The sequence below is a fragment of the Schistocerca gregaria genome, chromosome 3 (genome assembly GCF_023897955.1).
Source record: "Schistocerca gregaria isolate iqSchGreg1 chromosome 3, iqSchGreg1.2, whole genome shotgun sequence".
In the NCBI taxonomy this organism is placed as follows: Eukaryota; Metazoa; Arthropoda; class Insecta; order Orthoptera; family Acrididae; genus Schistocerca; species Schistocerca gregaria.
In genome coordinates this window covers 855,363,659-855,385,805 of record NC_064922.1, presented here as the reverse complement: position 1 = coordinate 855,385,805, position 22,147 = coordinate 855,363,659, and positions in this window count along the sequence as shown.

Below are 22,147 nucleotides of genomic sequence, written 5' to 3'. Positions count from 1 at the left end.
TCGCATAGGTATAACGTTCCCGCCGATTGCTGTTTAAGGTGGTCGTTGTTACCGTTACGGAGGGACCCACGGTCTCCGGTGGCTTGTTACAGTGTGACTGCTTTCCGTTTGGTTCCTTGCCTCAGGTAGTTTTGTACGTGTACTGGACTGAAAATAGCGGACAACAGCGCATATGTCGACGTATGCGCTGTGTGTCTTGTTCCTGTTGGCTGACGGTACCCCCTGTTGACAACAGTAATGCCCTCTTTAACTCATTGTCCTCAAGTCTGAATTCACGAGTGCTAGGTTGTGTCAATCCTTTTTGTTTTCCGGCGGCGTTAGTTGCACGTTAACAGTGATACACATCAGTACTACGGACAGTTTTTCTGTGTTCCTGCGGCGGCACCAACCGCCTGAGGGCTGTTGCATCATTATGTGTCGTGTGTTGTATGTTTTGGTTACTGATGTCACAGATGTCTTCTCTGTTCAGAAAGTCTTTTAACGGAAACAAGGGCGACTGTTGTATCCGATCGTATAAATCGTAATTTCAGTATTACCGTGTAAGGATACGCCCGAGATCGTGGGACCGCATGTGCCAAAACAGTCGGCAGATATGCATCAAGAGCCTCCGAAAGTTTGCGAGTGGAGTTCTGGTTAACCCGTATACAGACTGAATAAGAAGGGGGGTAGGCTACACCCCTGCCTGATTCCCTTCTCACCTAGTGCTGCTCTTTCATGCCCTCTGACTCTTACAAGGCCAGTTTAGTTTGTGTACCACTTTTCGATAATCTTTCACGTCCTGTGTTTCATCCATTACCCATTTTTTCACGTTATCAGCTACTAATAACTACCTGTGAAAAAAATCACCTGTGATTCTGGGTGATTGTACCAGATCTACACTACTGGACATTAAAATTGCTACACCGCAAAGATGACGTGCTACAGACACGAAATTCAACCGACAGGAAGAAGATGCTGTGATATGCAAATAATTAGCTTTTCTAAGCATTCACACAAGGTTGGCACCGGTGTCGACTCCTACAACGTGCTCACATGAAGAAAGTTTCCAACCGATTTCTCATACACAAACAGCAGTTGACCGGCGTAACGTTGTTGTGATGCGTCGTGTAAGGAGGAGAAATGCGTACCGCCACGTTTCCGACTTTGATAGAGGTCGGATTGTAGCCTATCGCGATTGCGGTTTATCGTATCCCGACATTGCTGCTCGCGTTGGTCGAGATCCAATGACTGTTACAGAATATGGAATCGGTGGGTTCAGGCGGGTAATACGGAACGCCGTGCTGGATCCCAACGGCCTCGTATCACTAGCAGTCGAGATTACAGGCATCTTATCGGCATGGCTGTAACGGATCGTGCAGCCACGTCTCGATCCCTGCGTCAACACATGGGGACGTTTGCAAGACAATAACCATCTGCACTAACAGTTCGACAACGTTTGCAGCAGCACAGACTATCATCTCGGAGACCATGGCTGCGGTTACCCTTGACGCTGCATCACAGAGAGGAGCGCCTGCGATGGTGTACTCAACGACGAGCCTGGGTGCACGAATGGCAAAACGTCATTTTTTCGGATGAATCAAGGTTATGTTTACAGGATCATAATGCTCGCAACCTTGTTTGGCAACATCGCGGTGAATGCACAGTGGAAGCGTATATTCGTCATCGCCATAGTAGCGCATCACCCGGTGTGATGGTATGGGGTGCCATTGGTTGTACGTCTCGGTCACCTCTTGTTCGCATAGACGGCACATTGAACAGTGGACGTTACAATTCAGATGTGTTACGACCCGTGGCTCTACCCTTCATTCGATCCCTACGAAACCCTACATTTCAGCAGAATAATGCACGACCGCATGTTGCAGGTCCTGTATGGGCCTTTCTGGATACAGAAAATGTTCGACTGCTGCCCTGGCCAGCACATTCTCCAGACCTCTCACCAACTGAAAACGTCTGGTCAATGGTGGCCGAGCAACTGGCTCATCACAATACTCCAGTCACTACTCTTGTTGAATTGTGGTATCGTGTTGAAGCTGGATGGGCAGCTGTACCTGTACACGCCATCCAAGCTCTGTTTGACTCAATGCCCAGGCGTATCAAGGCCGTTATTACGGCCAGAGGTGGTTGTTACGAGTACTGATTTCTCAGGATCTATGCACCCAAATTGCGTAAAAATATAATCACATGTCAGTTCTAGTATAATAAGTTTGTCCAATGAATACGGGTTTATCATCTGCATTTCTTCTTGGTGTAGCAAGTTTAATGGCCAGTAGTGTATAAAACCACCCGTAAGCTTGGGTTGATGGCTATTATGCGTTATGCGTTGTGGCAATCCGGGTCACACGAGAAATATGAGCCCCACCACGAACTTGTGGCCTCAAACTAGTCGCCTGGTGTCCCAAGCTTCGCGAACGCTCATCTCCGTGCAGAGCCCCTCAGGAAATCAGTACGTCAATGAAAATGTATCCACTAAACATCTTAACTTTGTCTCTACTATCGGGAGCTTGCATGAATTTAAACTAGAAGTTAAGACCTATTAAAGTCGTCTGAAATACACTGATAGGAAAAAAACAGCAACACCAAAAAATAATTGATGTAGAGTAATAAAATTCGGGAATACAGTTGTCTAGGTAACATACTGAAGTGATTAACGATGCATTATCGCAGTTTAATGTAAGCGCAAGATTAGCCATTGCAAGTTTGAAATGCTGGTCCATCGATGACCAGTGTAACAGCCAGACTGTTGAATACACGTATGCATGCACAGGTGCTGGATATCAATTTGTGCACTTGGTCGGTCAATATAGGGATGACGCTGGCGTTGTCTGTGACCAAAATGGTACTGCAGCAGAGGTTGACAGACGAAAGGCAGAAAAACTAAATGTCTTTTCGCAAAGCTGTTTCACAAGATTGCACTGTAGTTCCTTCTCTAGATTGTCGCACAGATGGAAAAATGGTAGATATTGAAATAGATGACAGAGGGATAGAAAAACAATTAAAATCGCTCAAAAGAGGAAAGCCCGCTGGACCTGATGGGATACCAGTTCTATTTTACACAGAATACGCGAAGGAACTTGCCCCCCTTCTTGCAGCGGTGTACCGTAGGTCTCTAGAAGAGCGTAGCGTTCCAAAGGATTGGAAAAGAGCATAGTGTGGTGTCACCGCCAGACAACACACTTGCTAGGTGGTAGCCTTTAAATCGGCCGCGGTCCGTTACTATACGTCGGACCCGTGTGTCGCTACTATCAGTGATTGCAGACCGAGCGCCGCCACACGGCAGGTCTAGAGAGACTTCCTAGCACTCGCCCCAGTTGTACAGCCGACTTTGCTAGCGATGGTTCACTGACTTCTACGCTCTCATTTGCCGAGACGATAGTTAGCATAGCCTTCAGCTACGTTATTTGCTACGACCTAGCAAGGCGCCAGTATCCGTACTATTGATATTGTGAATCATGTACCATAAAGAGCGACGTTCTCTATTAATGGATTAAAGTTAAGTATTCCACCAGCTACGTCCGTTTTTCTCAATTCTAATTCCCTTGTCATGTTCCAGACCTCACGCCAGCCTGCGTGAGCTAACACGCGTGCATTTCGGCCTCCTTTAGAAAAACACGGTTGGCTCTCCTGCCAACCACAACACATAGGTCATCCCCGTTTTCAAGAAGGGACGTCGAACAGATGTGCAGAACTATAGACCTATACCTCTGACGTCGATCAGTTGTAGCATTTTCGAACACGTATTATGTTGGAATATAATGACTTTTCTGGAGACTAGAAATATACTCTGTAGGAATCAGTATGAGTTTCGAAGAAGACGATCGTGTGAACCAAACTCGCGCTATTCGTCCACGAGACTCAGAGGGCCATTGACACGGGTTCCCAGGTAGATGCCGTGTTTCTTGACTTCCGCAAGGCGTTTGACATAGTTACCCACAGTCGTTTAATAAACAAAGTAAGAGCATACGAACTATCAGATCAATTGAGTGATTGGATTGAAGAGTTCCCAGATAACAGAACGCAGCATGTCATTCTCAATGGAGAGAAGTCTTCCGAAATAAGAGTGATTTCAGATGTGCCACAGGGGTGTATCGTAGGACCGTTGCTATTCACAATATATATAAATGGCCTTGTGGATAACATCGGAAGTTCACTGAGGATTTTTGCGGATGATGCTGTACTATATCGAGAGCTTTTAATAATGGAAAATTTTACTGAAATGCAGGAGGATCTGCAACGAATTGACGCATGGTGTAGGGAATGGCAATTGAATGTCAATGTAGACAAGTGCATGTATTGCGAATACATAGAAAGAAAAATCCTTTATCATTTAGCTACAATATAGCAGGTGAGCAACTGGAAGCAGTTAATTCCATAGATTATCTGGAAGTGGGCATTAGGAGTGATTTAAAATGGAATGATCATATAAAATTAATCGTCGGTAAAGCAGATGCCAGAGTGTGCCTCATTGGAAGAATCCTAAGGAAATGCAATCCGAAAACAGAGGACAGTACACTTGTTCGCCCACTGCTCGAATACTGCTCAGTGATGTGGGGTCCGTACCAGATAGGGTTGATAGAAGAGATATAGAAGATTCAACGGAGAGCAGCGCGAAAGCGTTACGGAGATGGTAGATAAACTCCAGTGGAAGACTCTGCAAGAGAGACACTCTGTAGCTCGGTACGGGCTTTTGTTGAACTTCTGAGAACATACCTTCACCGAGGAGTCAAGAAGTATATTGCTCCCTCCTACATACACTCCTGGAAATTGAAATAAGAACACCGTGAATTCATTGTCCCAGGAAGGGGAAACTTTATTGACACATTCCTGGGGTCAGATACATCACATGATCACACTGACAGAACCACAGGCACATATACACAGGCAACAGAGCATGCACAATGTCGGCACTAGTACAGTGTATATCCACCTTTCGCAGCAATGCAGGCTGCTATTCTCCCATGGAGACGATCGTAGAGATGCTGGATGTAGTCCTGTGGAATGGCTTGCCATGCCATTTCCACCTGGCGCCTCAGTTGGACCAGCGTTCGTGCTGGACGTGCAGACCGCGTGAGACGACGCTTCATCCAGTCCCAAACATGCTCAATGGGGGACAGATCCGGAGATCTTGCTGGCCAGGGTAGTTGACTTACACCTTCTAGAGCACGTTGGGTGGCACGGGATACATGCGGACGTGCATTGTTCTGTTGGAAAAGCAAGTTCCCTTGCCGGTCTAGGAATGGTAGAACGATGGGTTCGATGACGGTTTGGATGTACCGTGCACTATTCAGTGTCCCCTCGACGATCACCAGAGGTGTACGGCCAGTGTAGGAGATCGCTCCCCACACCATGATGCCGGGTGTTGGCCCTGTGTGCCTCGGTAGTATGCAGTCCTCATTGTGGCGCTCACCTGCACGGCGCCAAACACGCATACGACCATCATTGGCACCAAGGCAGAAGCGACTCTCATCGCTGAAGACAACGTCTCCATTCGTCCCCCCATTCACGCCTGTCGCGACACCACTGGAGGCGGGCTGCACGATGTTGGGGCGTGAGCGGAAGACGGCCTAACGGTGTGCGGGACCGTAGCCCAGCTTCATGGAGACGGTTGCGAATGGTCCTCGCCGATACCCCAGGAGCAACAGTATCTCTAATTTGCTGGGAAGTGGCGGTGCGGTCCCCTACGGCACTGCATACGATCCTACGGTCTTGGCGTGCATCCGTGCGTCGCTGCGGTCCGGTCCCAGGTCGACGGGCACGTGCACCTTCCGCCGACCACTGGCGACAACATCGATGTACTGTGGAGACCTCACGCCCCACGTGTTGAGCAATTCGGCGGTACGTCCACCCGGCCTCCCGCATGCCCACTATACGTCCTCGCTCAAAGTCCGTCAACTGCACATACGGTTCACGTCCACGCTGTCGCGGCATGCTACCAGTGTTAAAGACTGCGATGGAGCTCTGTATGCCACGGCAAACTGGCTGACACTGACGGCGGCGGTGCACAAATGCTGCGCAGCTAGCGCCATTCGACGGCCAACACCGCGGTTCCTGGTGTGATCATTGCTTGTACAGCCCTCTCGCAGTGTCTGGAGCAAGTATGGTGGGTCTGACACACCGGTGTCAATGTGTTCTTTTTTCCATTTCCAGGAGTGTATATCTCGCGAAAAGACCATGAGGATAAAATCAGAGAGATTAGAGCCCACACAGAGGCATATCGACAGTTTTCTTTCCACGAACAATACGAGACTGGAATAGAAGGGAGAACCGATAGAGGTACTCAAGATACTCTCCGTCATGCACCGTTGGGTGACTTGCGGAGTATGGATGTGGACGTAGATGTAGATGTATCAGATGTGCCCGACTGGAGACAGATCTGGTGACCGAGCAGGCCAAGGGACATGTCGACAGTCTGTAGAAAACCGAGCGTTATCCTGTTGGAAAATAATCCCTGGAATGCTGTTCCTCAGTCACAGCGCAACAGGTCGAATCACCGGACTGGCGTACAAATTTACATTCAGGGTGCGCGGGATAGCCACGAGAGTGCTCCTGCTCTTACGAAATCGCACCTCATACCATGACTCCATGTATAGATCAAGTCTGTCTAGCACCAAGAAAGGTCGATTGCAAATCCTCAACTGATCCCTTTCTAATCAACACACAGCCATCACTGGGACTGAGGCAGAATCATATCTCAGCAGAAAACACAACAGATTACCCCCACCCTCCAATGAGCTTTCGCCTGGCACCACAGTAGTTGCAAATAGCGGTGGTTTGGCGTCAGTGAAATGCACTCAACAGGGCATCTGCTTCCAAGCTGTCCTTGAAGTAACTGATTTGTAACAGTTCGTTGTGTCACTGTGGTGCCAACTGCTGCTCAAACTGCTGTTGTAGATGCAGTGCAATGGGCTAGATCCATACGCCGAACACGATGGTCATCCCTCAAGGTAGTGCCACGTGACCGTCCAGAGCCCGGTCTTCTTGCGACCGTACCTTCCCGTGACCATCGCTGCCAGCAATCACCTACAGTTCCTGAGAAGTCTTCCTGCAGTAAAAGCAGAAGAGGCATCCAGCTTTGTCGTATCCCTATTGGTTGGTTGATTTGGGGGGACGGGACCAAACAGCGAAGTCATCGGTCCCATTGGGGTAGGGAAGGACGGGGAGGGAAGTCGTCCGTGCCCTTCCAAAGGAACTATCCCGGGCTTTACCTGAAGCGATTTACGGAAACCACTGAAAACCAAAATCAGGGTGGCCGGATGCGTCGCCCTCGTAATCCCTGTTACGCGACCTCGATCAAAGTCCGTGAGGTGTTGATAGTCGCGTCTTTGTCGCCTAAACAAGCATTCTTGACTAACTTCAACTTACCACGTTCAACCTGAAACGCAACTAAAGCCCACGATCGTTACAGCGTGCGTTTAAAGCAAACTTGGTTTGCATCCTCACAGCGGCGTTAGTAACGCCACTCTCACGCGACTGCCGCGAAATTCGAATCGGCATCTTTCAGATGTACAAACACGTCTACCAACTTTCGTTTATGTCGCACGAGTTTTTCTACAAGGTGTAGAAGTACGAAACCGGAATTTCCATATAGATGGTGCTATCTGTCAGTGTAGGGCCCGTGAAACCGCGTCTGCAGCGCCATCTGCTTCCTGTAACGGCTGACGACGAATGTCAACACACAGTAACCCAACTTCCACACATCGGTATCTGTTTCAAACCCGCAAACATGTCGATTCTTGTGCCTACGAACTACGATTTGCGGACAGCATTGGTTTTCTATTATCATTTTGAAGAAAACTGCTGTAGAATCGCATCGAATGCTTTCGAAGCTTTCGGCGAGCATGCTCCTGGCAAGACACAATGTTTCGAGTGTTTCTAAAAAGTGGTGATTCTGGCGTGATTAACGACGAGCACGGGAAACCACCGAAAAAGTTCGAGGGCAAAGCATTGCATGCTTTATTGGAGGAAGATGATACTCAAACTCAATAGGAACTCGCGGACAATTGAATGTGACGCAGAAAGCCATTTTTCTTCGGTTGAAAGCTATGGGAAAGGTCCAGAAAGTGGGAAAATGGGTTCCGCATGAACTGAATGAAAGACAGCAACCAAATCGAAACACCACTTGCGAAATGCTGCACGCCTGATACAGAAGAAGGTCGTTTCTCCATCGAATAGTAACAGACGATGAAAAATGGATATAGTCTGAGAATTCTAAGCGTCATAAATCATGAGCGAACCCAGACAGGCCATCGACATCCACTACAAAACCAAATCGTTGTGGAAAGATGCCAATGGTCTTTGTTCTGCTAAAACCGGTGAAACCGTTGACACTCATCGCTACCAACAGAAAATTATCGATTTTAATAGAGCATTACGTGAAAAACGACCGGAATATGGAAAAAGGCAACAGCAAGTCATATTTCTGCATGACAACGGCCCATCACACACAGCAAAACGGGTCAGCGAAGCGATCGAAGCGTTCGGTTCGGAAATACTAGGGCATGCGGCTTGTTCTGCAGACCTGACTCCGTCCGATTATCATCTATTTGCATCACTAGGACATGCTCTCGCTGAGCAACGCTTAATGTATTCAGGGTCGTCCATTGATCGTGACCAGGCCAAATACCTCACAAAGTAAGCGTCAAACGAAAAAAACTACAAAGAACGAAACTTGTCTAGTTTGGAGGGGGAAACCAGATGGCGCTATGGTCGGCCCGCTAGATGGCGCTGCCATAGGTCAAACGGATATATACAGCGTTTTTTTTTGTTTTTTTTAGTAGGAACCCCCATTTTTATTACATATTCGTGTAGTACGTAAAGAAATATGAATGTTCTAGTTTTACTACATTTTTCGTTCTGTGATAGATGGCGCTGTAATAGTCACAAACATATGGCTTACAATTTTAGACGAACAGTTGGTAACAGGTAGGTTTTTTAAATTAAAATACAGAACGTAGGTACGTTTGAACATTTTATTTCGGTTGTTCCAATAAGATATATGTACCTTTGTGAACTTATAATTTCTGAGAACGCATGCTCTTACAGCGTGATTACCTGTAAATACCACATGAATGCAATAAATGCTCAAAATGATGTCCGTCAACCTCAATGCATTTGGCAATACGTGTAACGACATTCCTCTCAACAGCGAGTAGTTCGCTTTCCGTAATGTTCGCACATGCAGTGACTATGCGCTGACGCATGTTGTCAGGCGCTGTCGGTGGATCACGTTAGCAAATATCCTTCAATTTTCCCCACAGAAAGAAATCCGGGGACGTCAGATCCGGTGAACGTGCGGGCCACGATATGGTGCTTCGACGACCAATCCACCTGTCATGAAATATGCTATTCAATGCCGCTTCAACCGCACGTGAGCTACGTGCCGGACATCCATCATGTTGGAAGTACATCGCCATTCTGTCATGCAGACATCTTGTAGTAACATCGGTGGAACATTACGTAGGAAATCAGCATACACTGCACCATTTAGATTGCCATCGATAAAATGGTGGCCAATTATCCTTCCTCCCATAATGCCGCACCACACATTAACCCACCAACGTCGCTGATGTTCCACTTGTCGCAGCCATTATGGATTTTCCGTTGCCCAATAGTGCATATTATCCCGGTTTACGTTACCGCTGTTGGTGAATGACGTTTCTTCGCTAAATAGAACGCGTGCTAAAAATCTGTCATCATCCCATAATTTATCTTGTGCCAAGTGGCAGAACTGTTCACGACGTTCAAAGTCATCGCCATGCAATTCCTGGTGCATAGGAATATGGTACGGGTGCAATCGATCTTGATGTAGCATTCTCAACACCGAAGATTGAGACTCCCGATTCTCGCGCAATTTGTCTGCTACTGATGTGCGGATTAGCCGCGTCAGCAGCTAAAACACCTACATGGGCATTATCATTTGTTGCAGGTCGTGGTTGACGTTTCACATGTGGCTGAACACTTCCTGTTTCCTTAAATAACGTAACTATCAGGCGAACGGTCCGGGCACTTGGATGATGTCGTACAGGATACCGAGCAGCATACATACCACGCGCCCGTTAGGCATTTAGACCACAATAGCCATACAGGAACACGATATCGATCATTTCCGGAAATGGTGAACGGTCCATTTTAACACGGGTAATGTATCACGAAGCAATTACCGACCGCACTACCGGAATGTTACGTGATACCACGTACTTGTACGTTTGTGACTATTACAGCACCATCTGTCAAAAAGCGAAAGAAGTGGACCAACTAAAACATTCGTATTTCTTTACGTACTACACGAATATGTAATAAAAAAATGGTGGTTCCTATTTAAAAAAAACGCAGTTGATATCCGTTTGAATTATGGCACCGCCATCTAGCAGACCAACCATAGCGCCATCTGGTTTCCCCCTTCAAGCTAGACAAGTTTCGTTCTTTGTAGTTTTTTCGTTTGATGCGTATTTCGTGAAATATTTGGCCCGGTCACTATCAATGGACCACCCTGTATATAGCAATGGAGATTATTTTGAATAAATATTGTTTATCAGTTACAAACAACCGACTTGTAAGTATTGCAACCAAACTCCGATTTCATGCTTCTTTCTACAACTGGTAGATGTTGTGATTTTTTGTCCGTCATTGTAGCTAGTCGCTCCCCGCGTTCTGTATGACATACGCGCCGCGGCCTGCCTTCGTGGCGGCCCTCGGCTGAGTTGATGGCGGGCGGAGAGAGGCGAGGGCCAGACAGCCAGGCACGCCAGGAGCGCAGTGCTGACAAAGCGGCGTGCGCAGCCTCGTAGAGGCCAGCCGTGCCTTTCCTGCAGGCGCGACAAACAGCACGCGCGAGCAGATTCTGCCTGCTCTGCCACGAGACGCGTGCTCTGCCCTGCGATTCGCTGCGGCCAGTGGCGATAGTGTAACTGATAAGAACAGCGCCACATGTCGCACGGCAACAAGAACTGCGTTCGGTAAACGAAACAATCGAGACGGAGCGAACGCTTACGATTGCGATAAAAGACTCCTTCCTCAAGGCAAGTATCTCGATGACAGTATTTTACCAGCGTTCCGCATTAAACACCAACAGGTAGCACATAAAATACACTCGAGCATAAAGTTTCACTACTAACCATATGTACGAAATCTGTGCGAAAAGAACTGTCCTGTTTCTATGTTAATTTTATTTATTCATGTCCAAAAGTGTTGTTGTTGTCGTCGTGGTCTTCAGTCCAGAGACTGGTTTGATGCAGCTCTCCATGCTACTCTATCCTGTGCAAGCTGCTTCATCACCGAGTACCTACTGCAACCTACATCCTTCTGAATCTGCTTTGTGTATTCATCTCTTGGTCTCCATCTACGATTTTTACCCTCCACGCTGCCTTCCAATACTAAATTGGTGATCCCTTGATGCCACAGAACATGTCTTACCAACCGATCCCTTCTTCTGGTCAAGTTGTGCCACAAACTTCTCTTCTCCCCAATCCTATTCAATACTTCCTCGTTAGTTGTGTGATCTACCCATCTAATCTTCAGCATTCTACTGTAGCGCCACATTTCAAAAGCTTCTATTCTCTTCTGTTCTAACCTATTTATCGTCCATGTTTCACTTCCATACATGGCTACACTCCATACAAATACTTTCAGAAACGACTTCCTGAGACTTAAATCTATACTCGATGTTAACAAATTTCTCTTCTTCAGAAACGCTTTCCTTGCCATTACCAGTCTACATTTTATATCTTCTCTACATTGACTATCATCAGTTATTTTGCTCCACAAACAGCAAAACTCATTTTGCTACTTTACGTGTCTCATTTCCTAATCTAATTCCTCATTTAATTCGACTACATTCTATTACCTTAGTTTTGCTTTTGTTGGTGTTGATCTTATACCCTCCTTTCAAGACACTGTCCATTTCGTTCAACAGCTCTTCCAGGTCTTTTTCTGTCTCTGACAGAATTACAATGTCATCGGCAAACGTCAAAGTTTTTATTTCTTCTCCATGGATTTTAATTCCTACTCCAAATTTTTCTTTTCTTTCGTTTACTGCTAGGTCAATATACAGACTGAATAACATCGGAGACAGGCTACAACCCTGTCTTGCTCCCTTCTCAACGATTGCTTCCCTTTCACGACCCTCGACTCGTATAACTGCCATCTGGTTTCTGTACAAATTGTAAATAGCTTTTCGCTCCCTGTATTCAACCTTCGTCGCCTTCAGAATATAAAAGAGAGCATCCCAGTCAGCATTGCTAAAAGCTTTCTCTAGGACTACAAATGCTACAAATGTAGGCTTACATTTCCTTAATATATCTTCTAAGATAAGTCGTAGAGTCAGTATTGCCTCGCGTGTACGTACGCTTCTACGGTATCCAAACTGATCTTCCCCGAAGTAAGATTGTACCAGTTTTCCCAGTTTTCCTATTCGACTGTAAAGATTTTGTGTTAGTATTTTGCAGCCATGACTTATTAAAATGATAGTTCGGTAATTTGCACACTTGTTGACACCTGCTTTCTTTGGGATTGGAATTATTATATTCTTCTCGGCTGGCTCTCCCAAGGCTATCAGTGGTCCTAATGGAATGTTGTCTCAAAAATTGTTCAAATGGCTCTGAGCACTGTGGGACTTAAGATCTGTGGTCATCAGTCCCCTAGAACTTAGAAGTACTTAAACCTAACTAACCTAAGGACATCACACACATCCATGCCCGAGGCAGGACTCAAACCTGCAACCGTAGCAGCCGCGTGCCTCCGGACTGAAGCTGCTAGAACCGCTCGACTACAGATGCCGGCGAATGTTGTCTATCCTCTTCAAAACAGTCCCCATTAGATATTATGTACTTATGACAGCGATTTTCCAATCCCCGTAACACTTGTAGAAGTCGACATTTCCGATAGTTTTTAGCTCTCTGAGCGATGCGTTTTTAATCTTTTCAGTGCTTATACAAGTAAACAGCAGCCCTTTAAGGTGGTCTTTACTTGGGAACAGAAGAAACTCACATGTTCACATGGAGACATGTCTGCTGATTATGGACGAAGGAGTATTGAAACAGTACTGTTTTTGCCCAAAAATTCAAGGACATGTAATGAGTAGTGCATTATCGTGGTGCAAAGGCCATGAGATGTTTTACCAAGAATACGGGAATTTCTTTTCAGATTTTTTTCAGGCAGACGGCATCGAACGTACAGGGTGACATTATTTAACTACATGAAAAAATACGTAAATTAGTTACAAACTACGTCGTGCACACACTTTATTCAGTATGTAAACGTCACTACAGATATGCGGAAAAGTGTGAGGTCATCCACATGAGCGCTAAAAGGAATCCGCTAAACTTCGGTTACACGATAACTCAGTCTAATTTAAAGGCCATAAACTCAACTACATACCAAAGAATTACAATACCGAACAACTTAAATTGGAAGGAACATGAAGAAAATGCTGTGGGAAAGGCCAACCAAATGTACGGTTTATTGGCAGGACACTTAACGAAATGTAACAGATCTACTAAAGGTACTGCCTACACTACGCTTGTCCGTCCCCTTTTAGAATAATGCTGCACGGTGTGGGATCCTTACCAGATAGGGTTGACGAAGTACATCGAGAAAGTTCAAAGAAGGCCAGCACGTTATATATTATCGCTAAATACGGAGGAGACTGTCACAGAAATGATACAGGATTTGGGCTGGACATCACTGAAACAAAGGTGTTTTCCGTTGCGACGGAATCTTCTCACCAAATATCAATCACCTACCTTCTCCTCCGAATGCGAAAATATTTGTTGACGCCAACCTACATAGGGAGAAATGGTCACGATAATAAAATAAGGTAAATCAGAGCTAGCACAAAAACATATAGATTTTCGTTTTTTCCGCGCACTAAACGACACACTAAACGACATTGGAATAATAGAGAATTGTGAAGGTGGTTCGATGAACCCTCTGTCAGGCACTGAAATGTAATTTGCAAAGTATCGATGTAGATGTAAGTTACGGCATTTTCGGTATGCCTGCCATCACTGGCGATGATCTGGCGCAGACGAATAGCGAAATTGTTCATGACCCGCTGAAGTGTCGGAACATGGATGCTGTCGATGACCTCCTGAATTGCTGTTTTTAGCTCAGCTATGCTTTGGGATAACTGCTGGACACCTTGTCTTTAATATAGCCCCGCGACAATGAGTAGCATGTGTTCAGATGCGGAGAATATGGCAGCCAATCGAGGCCTACGCCAGTGGCCTCTGGGTGCCACAGAGCCGGAATGCGGTCGCCGAAGTGTTCCTCCAGGTCATGAAACACTCTCCTGCTTCGATGGGGTCGAGCTCTGTCCTGCGTGAACCACGCCTTGCAGAAATCAGGGTCACTTCCAAAGCCTTCACGTACCGTGATGTACTCACCGTGCCATCAAGGAATATCGCACCGGTTCTTCCGTGACTGGACATTGCACACCACACAGTCACCCGTTGAGGGTGAAGAGGCATCTCCGTCGCGAAATGTGGATTCTCAGTCCCCCAAATGCGCCAGTTTCGCTTATTGACGAACCCACCCAAATTAAAGTGGGCTTCTTTGCTAAACCAAACAAAGCATGCGCATACTAATTCCCACCATGCCCAGCGGCCAACCGTGCAGTTTGAAAGTCCTAACGCAAAACGTTCATAAGTTATGACGATTTTATTTCATATACACTCCTGGAAATTGAAATAAGAACACCGTGAATTCATTGTCCCAGGAAGGGGAAACTTTATTGACACATTCCTGGGGTCAGATACATCACATGATCACACTGACAGAACCACAGGCACATAGACACAGGCAACAGAGCATGCACAATGTCGGCACTAGTACAGTGTATATCCACCTTTCGCAGCAATGCAGGCTGCTATTCTCCCATGGAGACGATCGTAGAGATGCTGGATGTAGTCCTGTGGAACGGCTTGCCATGCCATTTCCACCTGGCGCCTCAGTTGAACCAGCGTTCGTGCTGGACGTGAAAACCGCGTGAGACGACGCTTCATCCAGTCCCAAACATGCTCAATGGGGGACAGATCCGGAGATCTTGCTGGCCAGGGTAGTTGACTTACACCTTCTAGAGCACGTTGGGTGGCACGGGATACATGCGGACGTGCATTGTCCTGTTGGAACAGCAAGTTCCCTTGCCGGTCTAGGAATGGTAGAACGATGGGTTCGATGACGGTTTGGATGTACCGTGCACTATTCAGTGTCCCGTCGACGATCACCAGAGGTGTACGGCCAGTGTAGGAGATCGCTCCCCACTCCATGATGCCGGGTGTTGGCCCTGTGTGCCTCGGTCGTATGCAGTCCTGATTGTGGCGCTCACCTGCACGGCGCCAAACACGCATACGACCATCATTGGCACCAAGGCAGAAGCGACTCTCATCGCTGAAGACGACACGTCTCCATTCGTCCCTCCATTCACGCCTGTCGCGACACCACTGGAGGCGGGCTGCACGATGTTGGGGCGTGAGCGGAAGACGACCTAACGGTGTGCGGGACCGTAGCCCAGCTTCATGGAGACGGTTGAGAATGGTCCTCGCCGATACCCCAGAAGCAACAGTGTCCTAATTTGCTGGGAAGTGGCGGTGCGGTCCGCTACGGCACTGCGTAGGATCCTACAGTCTTGGCGTGCATCCGTGCGCCGCTGCGGTCCGGTCCCAGGTTGACGGGCACGTGCAAGTATGGTGGGTCTGACACACCGGTGTCAATGTGTTCTTTTTTCCATTTCCAGGAGTGTAGTTCAATAATTGTCACCTTGAATGATCAGTACACCTTTTTGATCGTTCGACCTTGTGGCAAGAACACTGCGAACATAACCTACACATGTGACTGCAATTGTCGAGTTCTTTTGGGTCTTGGCGTCACAGAATGCGTCCACTGCGGTAGTTGGGCATCAGTTCCGTACTTATATCCACACGAAACTGCGATGTTACCGTTGCGTCTAGTACACACGTCGTATGTGTACTGACTGGCTTTATAATGGGCACAGAAAATAAAGCTGCCTACAGATGGTGCTGAAAGGAATCAAAAATCTATGCATTCTTTCAAGTAAATCAGTATCTAAGAAGTTATAGCTACTTTTCTATAGCTCACAAACGCAAAGTCAGGAGAGCATAAAACTGGATAATTCATACGTAAAACGATTACATGATTTCTTGGAGGTGCCTTGACTAAATGAAACACAGTGATCGCAAAATGCACGAAAACTTGCAGTTACGAACCAAGTGAAAGACGGTGGTGACTTTAGTGACGCTTTGCTTCCTCTGGGGAATGTTGTCCAGCAAACGTGGTGTGCATATCCGCCACCTGTTGTCAATACGGGGCAGGGTATCTGCTTGCTTGCGCCAGCCACAGACGGTTTCCAAACGCCGCTGCTACAAACGCACAACCTTTGCGTTGATTACTGAATAAGCCATTGGCGAAACATAAAAATCTGAGGAAGAAATTTCGTCTGCTAATTACCTTCACCTTCTGCAGGCGACATATCTGTACACTTCAAAAAACGCATCCAGTTCAACAGATATTCCGTTACTTACCTATAAGCAATACCTGTTTGGGACGTGGGACAACTTGTCCTCTCATCCCCATCCGCCTGTTACATACATCCAGACACTACTGGCAGTGCCGTATGTGGTCACCACACATAATGACATATCCTATAACTCTTGTTCACAGTAAATCACGCACTCTTTCATGTACACCTGGCTCCATTAGGAATTCATCACTTGCATTGGTCACACACTCCTGCAACGTCTGCACACTGTCGATGGCTTGGGCCTCCACCAACACCGTTAAATGTTCCCAAAACAAGAAATCCAACTGATTCCGACCTGGTGAAATGGAAGCTGATAGTAGACTGTCAGTGGGCATTCAAGCACAGGTAACAATATTATCCCAAGGCCACTGGTAAGGAGTTCCAGTGTCAGGTTTCACACTTGTGCCAGTTCTAGTCAAGGTCACTCCCTCCCCCCCTCCAGGGAAATGCCAACAATTGATCAAGGTCACCTCCACCCCCTCCCCTGCTGCTCTATCCCACACCTCCCGTCCACCCTCACCTCATTCCCTCCCCTCCCCTCCCCTCTATCCTGGACTACTAAGACTCAAGCCCCTCCCCCTTTATCATCTTTTATAACTGGAGAAGTTGAGTGGACAGCTTCATTTGTGAGCTCTGCACCATAGGGAGAGGGGCAGGGTGTGGCCAGTAGTTAGTAACAAATTAATGTTACTGTAGTTACAATAGTGTCAGCAGCCTTGCCGCATTCATAGCGCCAGTTCCCATCAGATCACTGAAGTTAAGCACTGTCAGGCTTGACTGGCACTTGGATGGGTGACCATTCGCGTCTGCCAAGTGCTGTTGGCAATCTGGGTGCTATCAGCCCTTGTGAGGCCAGTTGAGGAGCTACTGGACTGAGAAGTAGCGGTTCCGGTCACGAAAACTGATAATGGCCAAGAGAGTGGTGCGTTGACTGCATGCCCCTCCATATCCCCACACAGTGACACCCATCATCTGAAGACGACACGGCGGTCGGTCGGTATCATTGGGCCTTTTCGAGGTCCTGTTCACAAGCAGTTTCGTTTTTTAGTTATTTATAATAAATCACATCACCGTTATGATAATTCACTTCATGTCTAACAAATATAAACAAATAAAATTTAATATCACACAACTTTCACCATTCAGCGCACCAGCAGAGACTGCATGCAGGCAGTTACCTAAGTTCACTCATTTTTCCATATTATCGACAATTTTATCTATTTCTGAAGTTGTATGAATTTCCTCCCTCTGCTCTTGACGTTACGTCAATGTTACATCATATTATGTCGCATCGCATCACATCTACGTCATGATGCTCTCAGCCAATCGCAATCTGACGTGTACTCAAAAGTATTCGAATTATTTAGCGTTGCTAAGCCATCCCCACATTAATATTGTGTGTGTGTGTGTGTGTGTGTGTGTGTGTGTGTGTGTGTGTGTCACAGTACATGTGTTAAAAAACTAACACATTCCCCTATTGGTAGAAATAATGACATCACGACATATTCCACAAAATTAATGATGCCATAGCAAATTCTATAGGCACTGCAGCTATACCGCTTTCCAAATAAAGATACTGTAGCTATAAGAAATCCCAGAGCACGACAGATAAATTCTTGCTAAGTCACAGCTACATGGCACGTGCGTGATGTTAAGGTTTATATGTTAAAACGAGGGCATTCTTTGACATAACAATAACTTCATGGTAAATTTGTGGTGTCATAGCAAAATTCTGAGGTTTGTCGATTTCCAAGACTGCCATCAAAGATACATTATGCGTGTACAAGAATTAGCACAGTGCTACAGACTGCGCATCTAGAGAGCTTATCAGTGTCCCCAGCCACTACAGGACATTCGAGGCAGATAGATCTAAGCAAGTGTGTAACTCAGCTATGTGGGGCCTGTTGGCGTAAATCACATCTAGAATGCTACCGTGTGGAGTATGGCTGTGAAAGCCAATGCTGTGCTAGCAATGGCCAGGAAGTTTCCAGTATTTTAAGTGTAATCGTCTCTGATGCGACCAACCTGGTTGCTGGTGGAAAGAGTACTGCTATGAAAGCAGGCACCCCAGGCAGAGACTTATGCCACATTAAATAGTTCCCAACTCGTCGGTCGAAATAAGTGGCTTGCATTGAGGTAAGCATCATCCAATCCCTCCTTTCTCTCTCTGGAACAATCGGAATCACTTCCTTCTACCATCCTGCTTTCAAAACTACACTGAAGAACTAAAGAAACTGATACACCTGCCTAATATCGTGTAGGGTCCCCGCGACCACGCTGAAGTGCTGCAACACGACGTAGCATGGATTCGACTAATGTCTGAAGTAGTGCTGGAGGGAATTGACATTATGAATCCTGCAGAGCTGTCCGTAAGTCCGACGGGGTGGAGATCTCTTCTGAACAGCACGTTGCAAGGCACCTCAAACATTCTCAATAATGTTCATGTCTGGGGATTTCGGTGGCCAACGAAAGTGTTCGAACTCAAAAGAGTGTTCCTGGAGCCATTCTGTAGCAATTTTTAACGTGTGGGTTGTCGCATTGTCCTGCTGGAATTGCCCAAGTCCGTCTGAATGCACAATGGACATGAATGGATGCAGGTGATCAGGCAGGATGCTTACGTACGTGTCACCTGTCACCGTCGTATCTAGACGTATCGGGGGCCCCATATCACTCCAACTGCAGACACCCTGCACCATTACAGAGCCTCCACCGGCTTGAACAGTCCCCTGCTGACATGCAGGGTCCATGGATTCTTGAGGTTGTCTCCACACATTTACACGTCCATCTGCTCGATACAATTTGAAACGAGACTCGTCCGACCAAGCAACATATTTCTAGTCATCAACAGTAAAACGTCGGTGTTGACGGGCCCAGGCGAGGCGTAAAGCTTTCCGTCGTGCAGTCATCAAGGACACACGAGCGGGCCTTCGACTGCGAAAGCCCATATCGACGATGTTTCGTTGAATGGTTCGCGCACTGACACTTGTTGATGGCCCAGCACTGAAATCTACAGCAATTTACGGAAGGGTTGCACTTCTGTCACATTGAACGATTTTGTTCGTCGTCGTTGGTCTCGTTCTTATAGGATCTTTTTCCGGCCGCAGTGATGTCAGAGATGTGACGTTTTACCGGATTTCTGATATTCACGGTACAGCCGTGAAACGACTCACTTGAATCTTGATAACCTGCCATTGTAGCAGCAGTAACCGATCGAACAACTGCGCCAGACACTTGTCTTATATAGGTGTTGCCGACCGCAGCGCAATATTGAGCCTATCTAGATATCTCTGCATTTGAATACGCTTACCTATACCAGTTTCTCTGGCGCTTCAGTGTATATGCATGATACATAGTCACATGATATGTCAGACCAATTTCACACTGTAGATGTACTCATGAAGTGGAATTGAACTACACTATCATATGTATACTATCTATGTGTGAACTGCTTGGCTCCTAACCAAGCACTATTAGTGCAGCTTCAATAGGCCTGGCTTGAAAATGAACTGGGTAGCTCCAGTCTGGTCCCCAGCATAATAAAAGCGCAGCCGGCCGGTGTGGCAGAGCGGTTCAAGGCGCTACAGCCTGGAACCGCGCGACCGCTACGCTCGCAGGTTCGAATCCTGCCTCGGTCATGGATGTGTGTGATGTCCTTAGGTTAGTTAGCTTTAAGTAGTTCTAAGTTCTAGGGGACTGATGACTTCAGAAGTTAAGTCCCATAGTGCTCAGAGCCATTTGAACGATTTTTTTTAAAAGCACAACTATGACAAAACTGTAATAAAGAATTTATGTTATCCAGATTGATGACCCTGTACTGACGTCATGTTGGAAATACGTACCGTGTGCAGCTAGAAACCAGACAAGCAGGGCTTACCGTCGACATTTGCTCTGTTGTGTACTACTTTCAGTGCGCTACAGATAGAAAGCTAGCTGGGATAGGAAACAAACCAAACACAAGAACTCTGTAACGACCTACTGGAGACCGTGGATCCCTTCTTAAACGGAAATAATCATAAGACATCCCTGAACAGCCTCTGAAAGTGTGTCAATGGAGTTGTGGTTCACCCTGTACATTATGCACTAACGGATCGTTTGTGTATGATAATTTCAACAAGAAACAGTAAAAAACACGCTGACTTCTTCAGTCTATTTTGGGTTAGGAGAAAACGAAATTTTGTCAATGGAGTGAGTGATTATTTTGTAAAAATGTTTTGTTTATTTATAGACGCAATCACATTCTTATGACACAGTCATTACCTGTTTCCGACATACAATGACCATCTTCAAATTCTAAAACAATACAAAAGAAAATTTATATTAAAACCTAAAAATAAGTGCAATATTTAACCAGGCTTATTAGTAATCTAACTGAATCTATGCGAAATACATATAGTTCATACCCAAAGGCGGCATACAACGCATGAACCTGTGTTCACTGTATGCAGCCTTTAGGTATGAACTATATGTATTACGCATAAATACAGTTAGATTACTAATAAACCTAGTTAAATATTGCACTTATTTTTAGGTTTGAATATAAATTTTCTTTTGTATTGTTTTAGAATCTGAAGATGGTCACTAAATAGCCGAAACCGGTAAGGACTATGTCAATAGAATGTTATTTCAAGTATGGCAATCATTAAGCACAGGGACCATCGTTTCAAATTGATCAAGTTTAGTTTTATTACCAGAGCCAATTCGAATGAATAGTGTTGCATCAGATTCATTTCTTTCCTTTTTTTTTTTTGTTACGTAAACTGGTGCAGTTTTGGTTTGGTTTAAAGTTATAACAGTTTACATTCTCGCCGTCAGTAAAGTTCAGTACAGGGCAAAGCGCACAAGCGATGGGATACACTATACGTTCGCATGTCATTCCTATTCTAACAGATGTGTTGCAGGCTAATGTCAGTTAAGTTATTTCAAACGAACACGTTTCAAGGGATTGGCAGTTACAAACAAATTTCGTACAGCAAACGTTTCTCATGTATACTGTTTCTGAATTAAACATGTATATTGATGTATAGATCCTAAATATATATAATTCAGTAATTCTCAGTGAGAATTGTTGCATGTTGTAATTGTGGCCTGAAACGGGTACTTCAGAAGAAAGCTGACTATCGGCTGCGGGGTTTTGCCCGTTTCGAAGTCTCGGTGGTTATCCTTGAGAATGCAGGGTCGGACGTGTTTAGTGTGGCACAGAGGTACACACAGTCACAGCGCGATGACGAAGAGCAAACAAGAGACGACGCAGTCGTATGAGGGTCATCCATGTGTGGAAGCAGAGCCAAGCTGATGGCACGTCTGTCACGTGTCACTGACTCTGCGTGTCATCAGGGACAATATTGCACCTACATATCTCATACGGAATCGGGTGCAGCGATCAATCAACAACTGATAACATACGTAGAAAATACTTCAGCATTTCAGTAACCTGTCTCACATAGCTTTTATCTCAAACAGATTACCCAAGTGTAAATTTCCACAAGAAGGATCAGGGAAGTAAAGATACATGTCACAGAAAACGTTTCGCAAGTACTATGTATCTGGAATGTAGACCTACCAGACTTCGGTTGCTTTTCCACGTAACTGTCACAGATATCGGCATTTATTGTGACA